Raw genomic sequence first — 14,060 nt, 5'->3', positions numbered from 1 at the left:
AGAGGAAAGAAAAATAAAATTTAAGCAGTATCCATCTACCAGTACAGTTCAATAAAATGAAAACTTCAGTCTGAAGTAGTCAACCATACCCAGGAAGACACAAGGAATTAAATAGTCCCAGAACAGTAAATCAAGACGCAGAAAAGTCCACATCGTGCCAGCAAAGTAAGGGAGATAGATCGATAAACACTGCTCATTGATTACTCTCATTATTAATGGTGTCAATTCCCAAATAAAAAGACAGAGACTAACAGCTGGTATTAGAAAACAGAACCCTTTGCCTTACAGAAGTGTCTCAGTTTCAGGAGGTCCAACTGTTGATTGTGGCTCTCAGAGTCTGTGCTACTGGTGTTATTTTTAGAAAGCGGTCTCCTGTGCAATGCATTCAAGGCTACTTCCCACTTTCTCTTCTATGAGGATCAATGTGGGTGAGGTCTTTGATCCATTTGGACTTGAGTTCTGTGCATAGTGATAGATGTGGATCTACTTGCAGTCTTCTACTTGTTGGCATCCAGTTATGCCAGCACCATTTGTTGAAGTTGATTTCCTTTTCCATTGTAACTTTTTGTCAAAAATCATGTGTTCATAGGTGTGTGGATTAATGTCAGGGACTTTGATTCAAATCCACTGATCCACATGTCTGTTTTTATGTCAATACCAAGCTGCTTTCATTACTGTAGATCCACAGTAGAACTTGAAGTCAGGGATGGTGATGCCTCCAGAAGGTCCTTTCTTGTACAGGGTTGTTTTTAGCTATCCTTGGTTTTTGTTTGTTTGTTTGTTGTTTTCATATAAAGTTGATTATCATTCTTTCAAGGTCTGTGAAGAATTGTGTTAGGATTTAGATAGGTATTGCACTGAATCTGTAGATTGCTCTTGGTAAGATTGCCATTTTTACTATGTTAATCCTACCTATCCATGGGAGGTCATTCCATTTTCCGATATTTTCTTTAGTTTCTTTCTTCAAAGCACTGTCAGTTTGGTCATCCTAATATCTGAACCAAAAAGGACTTCGGACCAAAACTAATCAGAAGAGATAGGGAAAGTTACTACACACTCATCAAAGGCAAAATCCACCAAAGGAACACTGCAGCTCTAAATGTCTAACAATCAATATTCTAACAAACAGTGCTAGTAACAAAACTCCATTATCAAATCGTTGTCATCTCTCATCAGACTGGTGCATGTGGCCAGTTCTTCAAGGCTAGATACTGACAGTTTCAAAATCAGAGTGAGCATAGTTGTGAGAGATTCACCATTAACTTGAATGGGAAATTGTTAAAACAAGTCAAGAGGCACTGGTCCAAATGTTATATTTTCTATTTTTCTTCAAATATTATAGTCATCTCTAAATGTGATAAAGTTGGAACAGCAGAAGTTGGGGCACGATGTCAGGACTGTAGAATCGAATAAAGTTGACTTTGTTTTTAGCAAACGCAATAGGAAGACACTAACAGGTAGAAACAAGGGCATCTCATGATCCAGCCCATGTGTTTAAGGTCCTGCTGGAACTTTTGAGCTGTGTGAATCCATATCGTCTAAATGGGGACACAGCCACTCCTCATGAGGGAGCCGTGGTGATGCAGGTGACAGATGTGGTTAGCTCGCACTGGGGTGGTAGGCATGAGTGGATTTGGAGGAACTGCCTCAGGATGAATTATCTAGAGTTAGAACAGAGTGCAAGCTGTGATTGGCTGTGTTTGAGAGCTCTGGCATACAGGAAGATGTCAACAATACTCTTATCTTTTCGGTTTGGTTAATTAGGCAGATGAGACAGTCATTAATAGAGAACACCTAGGGAAGATTAGGCTTTCTGCAAGAATTTAGCCTAGGAACCATTACCTTTAAAAAATGTAAGAGATATAAAGTAGCAATTAAATATATGATAGCCCAGGGAAGAGGTCATGGAAGTATAAATATATGGTACTTAAAACAGGGGGAATAAATAGATGAGGCCACTATGGACAGAGAAGACTAAGTAGAAATTATCAGTTCACGCAAGTATTAAAATCACGTGGGTAAGATTTACAAACTACAAATTCTTAATGGTCAACTTAAATTCGCAACTAGGCTTGTGATTTGCCAGGACAGAAAGGGGGGAAAAAGTATGAGAACAAGGTTTTAGGAAATGCCAGTAAGAGGAGGTGAAGACAAAAAGCAAAGAGAAGACTCCCACAGATCAAGCAGTAGAAGCACAATTGCACAGAACCCAATAGTGTCTAAATACCACCGCTCTCTCTTAAGGGGTAAAGTAGACCACCCCGAACAGGGTGAAAGAGCTGATGACTCCCCTCCTCTTAACCACAATCTAACCAAGTCACCATGGCCCAGCCACACTGGGAACCAACTTAGAATCATCCACTTAAATGTATCAGTAAGCTTCATTTTCCCACAATGTTGTAAGTGGTTGGAGAGCCACATAGACACATACCAAACATGCTCACATACACATACGTCAAAAGGGACTGGGTCTCAAGGTCCGTCATCTCTACATGATAGAAAATAAAGGCATCTGGTACCTGAACGTATAAATAAACTAAGGCACGAGTTATTTGCTTTTGTTCCTCTTATGGAAGCATCTGCCCACAGTGTCTTTGTTCACGATCCTCACCGCATTCGAAATGACTTTCCCGGCACTGGGAAGTTTGTGCCAGACACTACTGAACTGATCAAAAAGCCTCTTCCATTTCCCCAGCCACACTGTGAGGGCAGGTTCCAAGTTGTAGTTTTGCCCCTAGGGCCCATACTTTCTGGAATGATCTGTTCCACCTTGGGGACCTTTGGTGCACAAAAGCGATTGCTAATGCATCATGCTTCGTTGCTTCTACTTTTTACTGAATATTTTAGTCTTATCTACAATAGGGCACCGACCGAGCAAGAACCAAGTTGTGATGGTTAATGCTAATTGTCAATTCAGAATTGCATGGGAGACAGGCCTCTGAGAATGCCCTTGGGACACTATCTATTTCCTGGCTGGAAGCCTGGACTGTATAAATGGAGAACAGGGAGACCGGCGGCGGCGGCAGCTCCTAACCCTCTCTCTCTTCCTAACTGTGGTACAATGTGGCCAGCTGAGTCCTGCCTCCTTGAGTTCCCTACCATGATGGGCCATGCCCTTAAGCTATGATGCAGAATAAGCACATTCTTCTTGAAGTTGCTTTGGGCATGGTATAGTGTCATGGCAACGAAGAAAAGGAAACTAAGACAGAAATTAACTCCAGAAGTGAGGAGACTAGGATAAACTTGACCATGTGTTTCTTGGAGTTCCGTGACTGTTCTATGGTGGAAAAGTGGAAGAGTTTGCTACTTTGGGCCAGAAAGGTTCGGGTACAATGATGTAGAGCTTACTGGGCTATTCTGGTGCAAGCCTGGAAGACAGTGGCTAAGAGAAATATACATGGTGGAAGTCCAGCTCATAATCTTTGCAGAGAGAAGAAAGATCTCTATCAGAAAGCAGGCTGGAGCAATGCTTTTGATATTTTGGCTACAAATTTTGCTGTATTCTTCCGTGTCACTCATTAGTTGACTGGAGTGGAATTTAAAGATAATGGACTGATTTTCTATATGGGAAAAAGATTAGTGAACGAGTATAGAGTTTCTGACAAGGCAAGGCACTGGGACAAGACCCCACCCATGAAAGGCACCCAACCTGTAAAGATGCAATCACCTAAACTAATGATGAAGCTGAAAGTGTTTCCTCCTCCTCAAAAGCAACTGCCTAGGCAAGTATCCCACAGGGCTAGTATACAGAGCCAGCCGATGCATCCATGGTGCAGATGAGCCAGACTCCAGCTCCAGCTGGCAGCAGCCCCCAGTTTATCATCAATGTGCACATGATACTAGTTTGAAGACATGGAAGAGGAGGTTATAGAGAACAGACAGGGCAGAGTAGCATATTGTGGTGTCTAAGTCCCTGCAATGATGGCACAAGTGGCCATTTTATGAAGTTGTGAAGATGAAGCCTAAGTTGCCATAGAAACCACAGGATACTGGAGACTCCCGACCTCGGAACGTGTCTTGAAGATAGCTGAAGGTACGGAGGACAGAGCTGGACCAAGAGGTAGTTTGTGTGTACTGAGGGCACAGAGCTGGGGCACAGAGGCTTCCTAAGACCTTAGGGACTCAGTTTCCCTCTGAGCCCACAGATATCACACATGGAGCTTAGACTTTAAACACACAAACAAGATATCTTTGTGTGTTTAAAGTCTAAGTAACTTATCTTTAATACTAAGGAAAACTATAACCGTAACTATCTGTCTTCAACTCCTTCAAAGACCACAGAACAATAAAATATAAACTCTAGAAATGACAGAGACATCTTGCTTTGTCAGTCACCTGAAGTTCTTCTGTAATCTTCCATCTTCAGCCCATAGGCCATAGTGTGTCTGGCAAACTCTTCAGCAAAGCAGGAGACTTTAAACTGTCTTTTTGTATTGGCAGTTTGTCAGTCACTTTCCTCTGTGTCCTGCAGACTGTCTGGCAGACTCTTCCATGAAGCAAGAACTCTGTAGCAATGTCCATCTTGAATCAGCAGTCACTTTTCATTGGGTCCTGCATGTCCAGTTTATACAGCATAAAGTCAAACAGTCCAGACAAGAGCAGTATCTTGTCCAAATGGCTAGTCTTGCCATATTGGAAGTAAACTCCATAATGAGTTTCTTCAATGTCCATCATGATGTTGGATTTTTACACAGTCATTCCTTGTTAAACCATGGATTTTTTTTTAATAAGAATATTTATTCTGTGGCATCTGGTATAAGTTGGAAGTGTATAGCTTGGTTTTGACTATATGGTAGGTCACAGTTAAGAGACTTTAGGTCTTGAGACCAAGTCTCACCAGGTAGCCATGGCTGGACTAAAACTTACAGAGATCAGGCCAGCCTAGAATTCACAGAGATTCTCAGCTGCCTCTGTTTACCAAGAGCCAGAATTAAAGGCATGTGCTACCATGCCCATCCTAAGACTTTGGACTTTCAAGGTGTTAAAAACGTTACTGTCTGGCTACTGTGGCTGCCATTGGTAGGGAGGGGCACAGGCTGTGCCTGGGACGAGACATAAGACCTAGAGACTGGGCTGTCCAGACCATAGCAATTTCGATATTGCACCAAATGGATTTTATGTCATTGTAAAATGGCCATGGGCTTATGTGAACGAAAGATAGCAGGTTATGTCTTCAAAGGGATATGTTTTTGGATATCAGGTTATCAAGGGTAGAGTTGTGATGGTAGAGTTGACTGTCAACTTGACAGACCTGAGAATCACAGAGGAGCTGGGTCTTTGTGCACACATTTGGGACACTATCTCTATTCCAGTACCTACTTAGAAATAGCTACCTACTGTTGGTGGTGCATCTTCTAGCTGGGATCCCGGACTGTTACATGTGGATAAAGTGCACTGAGCTATAGCGGCTCATGCCACTCTCTGTCCCTGATTATAGACACATCATGGCCAGCTGCTCCAAACTCCTGCCATCGTGGATTCTGTTCCATGATGAGCTCTATCCTTGAATTGTAAGCCAGAACAACCCTTCTCTCCCTTAGGAAGCTAAGACATCTGATCTCCCAAAGATCTCCTTCCTAACCTGCTGCATCTTGTGGAAATGCTACCCTGAGTGGCAAGAAGGATCTTGCGGGTGATTAAATAGAGGCTCTGAATGATGGAACTACTCAGTGTCACCCGGGAGGACCATAAATTCACAGTGTTCATCATGGGCAGGCAGGAGTGTCCGGGTTGGGTCTGAATATGTCAATGTTCTGTAAGTCTTCCATACAAAGGAAGGGACCAAAACCCATGAATAAAGCAGACACTGGAATTTGGAAAGAGCAAGGAAAGGGAGTCTTTCTGGGAGATTCCAGAAGGAGCTGGCCTTGCTCACAGTTGATTCTAATCCCCAAAGGACCTCTTACCTAACACAATATCATAAATCTGAATTCTTTCAAACAACTAAACTTGTATTTATTTGTTACAGTGGCAACAGCAACATAACTACAACTTGGGTATAAATCAAGTATCATCAAATACCTTTTCACAGAGTAATCTCTGCCTGTGTCTATGATCCTTTCTTATACTGCAAGGAATGGCACCTGTTCTAGAATGGGCTGGGGGAACTTCACAACTGTGCCTAGCCAGTCAACCTCGGAATGGTTGAGTTCAGTTATTTATTTTGGGGAGATTGTCCGCCAGTGTAAGAACAGAGTGCTGTAAGTAGGATGTGAGAAAAAAGAAGCAATGTTCAGCATAATGAGTTTAGCATCAGCATTACTAAGGGCATGGGAGATGTCAGAACTGCAGCTGGATGGAAATCACACTTCTAGAAGCTCAGCAGAACAATAGGGAATGTGTATGTCTCCTCCAAACTTAAATTCAACAAACCCACTGTTTGCTCCGAAGGAGTGTACTCACCCTACACGGGGCCTTGTGGGAGGGAAAAGGTCCCCGGACAGCAGGGCAAGGGTCTCACACCAGTTTTTGGTTTGTTTGTTTTTTTTTTAAGCAAATACATAGTTCTGAATGAAATGAAAATAGAGAGGACAGATGGCCTGTCTTATTAGTTTATGAACGGCTAGGGTAAAACGGGGTCCTTATTCAAGTATCCATTAACCCCAGAGCACAAAGGCAGTCAAGTATGTCCACGCATGCACATGTCCACTCTGCAGCTGCATGATCTGCAGCTGTCCTGTGACGTTCTGGGGGCCACATAACACAAAGGAAAGGCCGCAGCACCAACATATTTCATTTAAGAAGTTTCTACACAGGCAGAGCTCTGCACAGAAAGCTGTGAACAGTCCTATTTCTAGTCTAGCTACCCTCATGACTCAGATAAAGCCTCCAGCAAAATCATCTTGCCAGACAGTTGCTTGGTCTCTGGGGACAGCTGGTAACACGGGAGTGAGCAGGAGGGAGCTCCTGGAAAGGCTTGACAGTTTATCTCCGGTACAGTTATGAATTTGGCTGTCTGGCCTTTGTTTCTGCTCTAAGTGCAATGACATTAATAAAAGTTCGGAATTTGACTCTCTCCCTACATCTTTTGGGAGGAGCACAATTGCAGTTTTTAGGTGAGCCCACCATGTGAATGCTTGAACATCACTTGGGGAGCTGGGTGCGTTCACTGTAGTCACACTGAGATTCAAGTTATGGATAAGAATCGTTTCACATTGGGAAAAATACATTTCTTTTAAAAGCATAACTTAGTAATGACATGGGAGGCATCATAGCTTATACCTCTTTTTCTTAAAAACTGAAAAACATATTTAAAACTAGATTGAAAGGAAAAATAGGTGTGATTTGGTTCAATGATCAAACCAAAGATACGGTACAAGGAACAGGGACATAAGGCTATCCATGCCGTGGGTGACAATGCTTCATCTCATCATCCAATCAACATGGTGTCTATAGAGACAGGCGTTGGCAGATTATAGACTATGGGCCAAACGGGGTCTTCCTGCCATCTGTTCTTGTTTAGACTACAAGCTTGGAGTGGCATTAATAAAAAGTATATTCTATTTTACGTGAGTATACTGTGGGACCCGATGGAGGATTTTCCATCCATTTGGTATTGTCTATGGGGACAATGAACACATGGGTTCCCACGAGATCACAAGTAGGAAACAGCCACTCTCTGGCCCTTCACAGAAAATATGCTGCCCCTGGGTGAGAAGCTTGGGCTGCAAAGCCAGGACACCAGTCTCCTGCACTGTGATCCCTTGTTATGTAAGCTCCCTGCACCATCACCCTCTGCTCCATGCGCAAGGCATTGGGGAATGAGAACGTATATAGCATGTGAAGGTCAGCGGTGGGCTCCTGCTGAGGCGAGCTTCATAAGTATTGTAACAAGTGCTGTCTGTGGTAATTGTCTTTACATTAATGCGTCTTCACCAGGTGTGACATTCCACCTGCTTCAACTTTTTTTTTTTTTGGACGTTACGGTTGACGCTAATTTGTAGTTTCACCAGAACTAAAAATTATCTTCTCATTAATTGGTCATAATACTTTTGAAAAGTGTCTCAGTCTTCTTCCCAGATGGAAACAGCCATCAATTATTGTGACACAATAATGGCCACTAATTACAAGTTTACAACTCAAAGAACAGTCATTTTAAAAGTCACTATTGTCTCCTATACTCATGTTTCAAAAATATTTCCAGAAATGCATCCCAGCCAGAAACTTCAGCAAATGAGATGACCTATTCCAGAGCTTGTCCCATCCTTGAAAATCAGAGCAGGACTCACAGAGGTCAAGTACATCTAACTGTTAAGTGAATGCTCACTGACTTATATTTGTACCTCTTTAGTTCACTTAAAAGTTCTTTGAATCAAAGTATTTTCAACTTATTAGTATAATCTAAGACGCCCCCTCCCACAATTCTAGTCATGTAATTGGACAACTTGCCATGACAATTTTCCTTGATCACAATGCCTTTATTTCACTTTAAAATACCACAAATACACCCAGTTGATGCATTAAATATGAAAAGGCTTGCTGAAGAGACCCAATGTATTAATGATTCAGGAGGACTTCCTAAAACATCTATTTGGAATCCATTTATAATTTATTTCACAGCTTAGCTTCAGTTCCCACAGGGAAAATATTTATCAAATATTTCCTCATAGATGAAATCTCCTTGCCCCCGAATAGAGTCTAAACTTCCTCCAAGTACCCATCCGTCTACTGTAGTTTTATGTGCATCTCCTGATCAGATGACACTAATGAGCTTTTAGATATAGCAGAGTGCAGGACACAGCCAAACAAAAGAATAATTACTAAACATAATGGATGGCTACAAATTGAACAAGAAGCACTGAGTCCATCATAAATATTTATTAGAGAGTAACCATGGTAATTAATAAGTCCAGTCAAGATAAGGGGGGAGATGTTACCTTAATACCAATCATGGCAAGTGAAACCTCACAATTTACCTCCTAGAAAGACACAGCCGGCCAAATGGATAGTCTCAGAATGATGACTGCTAGCGTACTGTGAACTGAGGAGGCATGGCCTTGGAGCCGGCTGCTGATTACCCCATCCCCGAAGCAGTGACAACCTCAGGTCTCTAGTCTCAATAGCTTATTCCTGCTAGCAGTTAAAGTCGGAGTATAGAAAACCTTGGCTCGGTGTTCAGCTCTCTGCAGCCATGTTGATGTGACTTTAGCACTCCTCACCAACGTCAGAGCAGAGGCAAATCTTCTTAAGAGAATTGCTGTGACCACACGGCTGTGATTATACACTGGAGGGCCAAGTTCTCATTCACCAGCACACCGATTTGTTCTGTTATTACCGTTTTCATAACTCCTGGAGCCTTCGCCACAGCATCCACCATGGTCTTTTTATATACCGCTTTAATAACGACAGACCAATGGAGTAGCATTACCAAACTAATCACAAAGTTAAGAGAGAGCCGGAACAAGGATGCAAACCCAGATCAACCTGCGCCACCTCCCAGCACATTCTGCAGAATCAGATTTCCAACAGGAAGGGTGGACAATGAGGACCTAACTCACTTTCAACGGATAGCCAGAAGCCTAAGGTACACTCCATGCTCCTCCTCCTCCATTCACCCGACAGTGTCTGAGATGGGCCAGTGATTAAGACCCTGACTTTGTAGGAGGGAAAAGATCACACAATGATGTACTCAACACATCAGCTGAGGAATGTGGGGATTACGGCGATAAGAAATCAAAATGTTCCCAATGCTTTGTCACCTGCCAAAGACCGCCAGACTCTGTACACAGGAGCTCAGACAAGGAATCCAACCCGCATTTTGATACCTTGTCTTCTGGAGGGATATTAAGGAATGGGTTTTGAGTTAATACTTTTGATCCTTGCATCAGCTCATGGATCTACCCTGTACCTCATGGAACAAGACAAATATTTGCCTGTCTGTGGGACTGGCAGAAGAGAGGAAGAGGGTGGAGGGTACAGACAAGCTTTACCAAAAGAGAGGCAGCAAGAGAGAGGTCAAGGCTGTGTGTCAGGCCTCAAGACAGTTGAGGTGCATTTAGATAGACTGCATGCTATATAAGGTAGCTATATAAGGTATAAACATATTCTGATTTAACTCTAAAATCCTAAAGGCTTTCTTTTATGCCCAAAGAAGACAGAGATAACAAAATCATTGTTGTAATTTGTATAAGATATTCTATCCTCATAGAGATAAAAATTATGGCCTTAATACTTTCACAGGTACTATATATTCTTCAATTCTTTCTCCTCCAACAAGGACAATTTCCATGAATGAAAGAGAATGAGGGGGAAAAAATGAAATGCTGTTTTGCAACCATCAGCTAAATTCTAAATGCTCAAAAGACTTTAAAAGCTCAATGCTGAGATGGTATGTGAGAGATACAATAGATTCACCTGAAGAGATAAAGTTTTTCAGATTATATTTTAAGATAATAAATAGGATAACTCGATATTTTCACATAACAAGGCAGCAACAGATGATCAAGTGAAAATCTGAAATCATTTCTTGAGAGTATCAAAAAAATATCCTTCAATAAAAATCTACATTGTTTTTGTATGTTATTAAAACTGAAATGCAATAAATTTAGAATGACAGCTAAATGACAGTCATGAATGTGAAACTATTACAGAGCCAATGTGACAAGCAGTGTGTTTCCACACTGAGTGCTAAGAAGTAAACAATGACAAGCCAACAGGGAGGCCTTGAACATTACACTTAAAATTAAAGATACATGTCGATAACAAGCCAACAGCTACTTGGTTCCTGAGCACACTTGTTATTTTATTTGCCAGACAAACAAAAAACCCTGGCACGTGTACTGCCAATGATCTATGGCAAAGTCCTACACTTGTCTCTGAAATTTACCAAACTCATGTAACTGTAACTACATAAAACGAATTATTCAAATTAAAGATAAAGCAAATAATAAAATTTCCTCTAAATTGTATCAGCTGACATCAAACACATACATTTTTTTTTAATGGAGTGCCTATTAAAAGCTGTTTACTTCACTGGTTTTATTACTATGAAAACACACAGTGCTTGGATGCAAAATTATTTTTAACTGCTACTCTTTACAAGATACAACAAAGCCAAGCTAACAAATGCTTTCTGATCTTTGTATTAAAAAAAAATCAAATGATTTCATTTTAGGGAGATTTTGTTTTCCCTATTTCATTTCCTAAAATGTGTGTATTCAACAAGAACAATACAGAAATCTGTTCACCAAGTCGTTAATTCAGATCTAACTTTTGGCTACAGTGGCCAAAATGCATTTTGTTTTTGTTTTTGTTTTGTTTTTTAATCAAAAACAAAAAAAACAAACACTTGTAGTAGTTATGACAATAATTTCAAGAAAAATCTGGTAATGCCAGGAAACAGAATTCAAAATCTTTGATTTTTGAAGAACGTAAAGAATATTCAAGTGGAAATATCTTAGAGACTGTCTCAATGTTGGTCCTGTCCAACTCAGTGATTGCATGCATCTACCCAAAGACATGGGAAGAGGAAGGAAGACAGGTAGAGGTTTGTTGTGCAATAATCTTTTTGTACACAGTGGAGATGTGTCACTCCGATTGGTTTAATAAAAAGAATTAAAGAAGGTGAAGTTTCTAGACAGATAGTGAGGAAGCAACATTTGGGTAGTACAGAGACTTGGTAACTGAGCCATGTAAAAGACTGTAGGTTAACAGAAATGTGTTAATTTACATTATAAAAGCTAGTTAGAAACAAGCCTAAGCTATTGCCTGAGCTTTCTAAACAAGAAGTCTCTGTGTCATTACTGCAGAGCCAATGGTTCAGACAAAAATGTCAAACTACAAATAGCATCCAATATGGGGGCACTTATTTCCACATAAGACCTAAGAAAACTTTAAAATAGGTTCCAAACACACAGATACAGAGCCAAATGTAGCTTTCTAGTCCCACAGTCAATCTTCTGTGGGCTGCAGTGCATCTCCTGGCCCCTGTCTGAGGGCTGGAACTGCCAGCAAGCCATGAGTTAAGCAGCACAGTGGTTTAAAGTTATGCTCATACAGACAGAAAAGGCTACGGACATTGAAAAGCAAGTTCGGATGAAAAACAACCTCTAAACTGGTTATAATGTGCTTAACAATGTGTGTAGACTTGGGAGGAAAAGAAGGGGAAAAGGATATAAACAGCCATAAATAAATAAATAAATAAATAAATATTTAAAAATGATAAAAGTAAAGCCGGGCAATGGTGGAGCATGTCTTTTATCCCTAGCAAAGGCAGGTGGATTTCTGTGAGTTCAAGGCCAGCCTGGTCTACAAAGTGAGTTCCAGGACAGGCTCCAAAGCTACAGAGAAACCCTGTCTCAAAAAACCAAATAAATAAATAAAGAATCAAGTAAAGTTTTTAAGACAGACATAAAGTAATACAAAAAAAGAATAAGCCATAAGGATGGGAAATATAACACAGGGAGTTTGGACCTTATATGGTGCCTTGTTAATTTTGAATTGTTTAAATGCTAATGAACATAAAATATCTGCTGAAGAGACATTGGATTGTGGAAGGGACTGCTGAATTAAACCAACCTATGTTCTTTAGGAATGCCTTAACTTCAAAATGGAAGTCAAAAAACATTTACATTGGGGTAGAGGTTATGCTTTTGTTTCCACAGAAAATGAAGGCTCTAACCTTCAGGTTAATAGAGATCAGATTTGACTGGGGGAGATCTGCTGAGTATCTTGGCTTCAGACATGGGGGTAGAAGTCAAAAAAGGCTACAGGGTAGGTGACGTGTAAGTTTAACCCTCTGCATGGGAATAGCTCAGAGATGAGATGAGTCTTGATAACTCTTGTTGACTACAGAGTCCATGTGATTTATTATTACATGCCATCGTTTCATATGGATGGATGGATATTTATAAATGCGGTTTGGTTATACAGTCCAAATGGACTTAAAAAGTTGACAGATACATTTTGCCTGCCCAAACACAGAACAAAAAAAGTCATCTTTAACTAACTTATGCACAAGGTACATTCCATACTTGTGTTAATGAAGATAAACATATTTATATGTTTTCAGAGCAAGGTGACAAAACACCAATAAAATTAGGTGGTGCAGGTAATCCAGCCTCTCAGAGTGCCTCTGTTACAGTGTTCTCCAGAACAGCTTCAAGGGTGCTGACTGAAATGGCCCAGCCTCACAGTCTATTCTAGCCAGGACTTAACATTTATCATAGTTGTTCAGGGTTCCCCAGAGATCTCATCACCCCCAGACAACAAGAAATCTGTCTTGAAAACACAATGCCCACATTCCCAGAGGTGGGGTGGGTGGTTTTTGGTCTTTCAATGGGTAATGGAGTTTGTCATCTAATTAAGGGGTGTTGGTTACAAACTATTACTGGTTATTGTCAGGGAGAAAGATAAAGAAAGGAGATTAGAGTCAAGAATCTCTTTCTACAAGGGGAAAATGGGGGATATAATACAGAAATGATGGGATTAAAGAGTGGGTTGTTGAATCTACTTTGAACAATTTTACATTTGTATGGACTTCTGTATATTGATACAAATGTAAGGTTATTTTTGTTAGTAGTATATATGTTTCTACTCTTGTTTAAGTAATTGCACCTATTCTGCTCATTTTAAAATGTAAACTTTTAGTCTTTGTAAGCTATTTAAGAGAATTAAAAAAAATACATGTTAATAGTCATCTATAACAATCAAAGTTATAGTCATGTCAGGTATGTTTTCATACCTGATATTTTTTAGATAGATAGATGATCTTCAAATATTTCAAAGACATACAGAATATGACACTTAAATTTTATAATAAAATAAGGCTTTTCATAACAACGAGATAGTCTGCTCCTAGAAGTATGGATTTGCTTTAAAAAAAAAAAAACAGACAGATGATGGGCACTGAAGAACCTCCAAATGGAGTTTAGTTTCTTTGTGGCAAAAGCTAGCCATTTGTGCAAGAAAATTCCCTTGTCTCAGCTAATGACATTTTGCTGTCCAAACTAGATAAGCAGGAGACCAAAGAAAGAGATTGACAAATTTTCCAAGACAAGGTAGGACAGACAGTCCTTCAAAATTCCAGCTTTGCGCAAAAGTCTGTCAGACTTTCTACGCCT

General features: G+C 40.4%; 1 protein-coding gene across 1 annotated transcript in view; it reads right to left on the bottom strand.

Annotated features, from left to right (window-relative positions):
• The window catches only part of L3mbtl4 (L3MBTL histone methyl-lysine binding protein 4), a 317,660-nt gene that overhangs the window by 181,591 nt on the left and 122,009 nt on the right, over positions 1-14,060 (bottom strand). The window lies entirely within an intron of this gene.

The sequence above is a fragment of the Phodopus roborovskii genome, unplaced genomic scaffold, assembly GCF_943737965.1.
Source record: "Phodopus roborovskii unplaced genomic scaffold, PHOROB, whole genome shotgun sequence".
Lineage (NCBI taxonomy): Eukaryota > Metazoa > Chordata > Mammalia > Rodentia > Cricetidae > Phodopus > Phodopus roborovskii.
The sequence above is the reverse complement of the archived record's forward strand: the minus strand, read 5'-3'. Positions and strand labels throughout refer to the sequence as shown.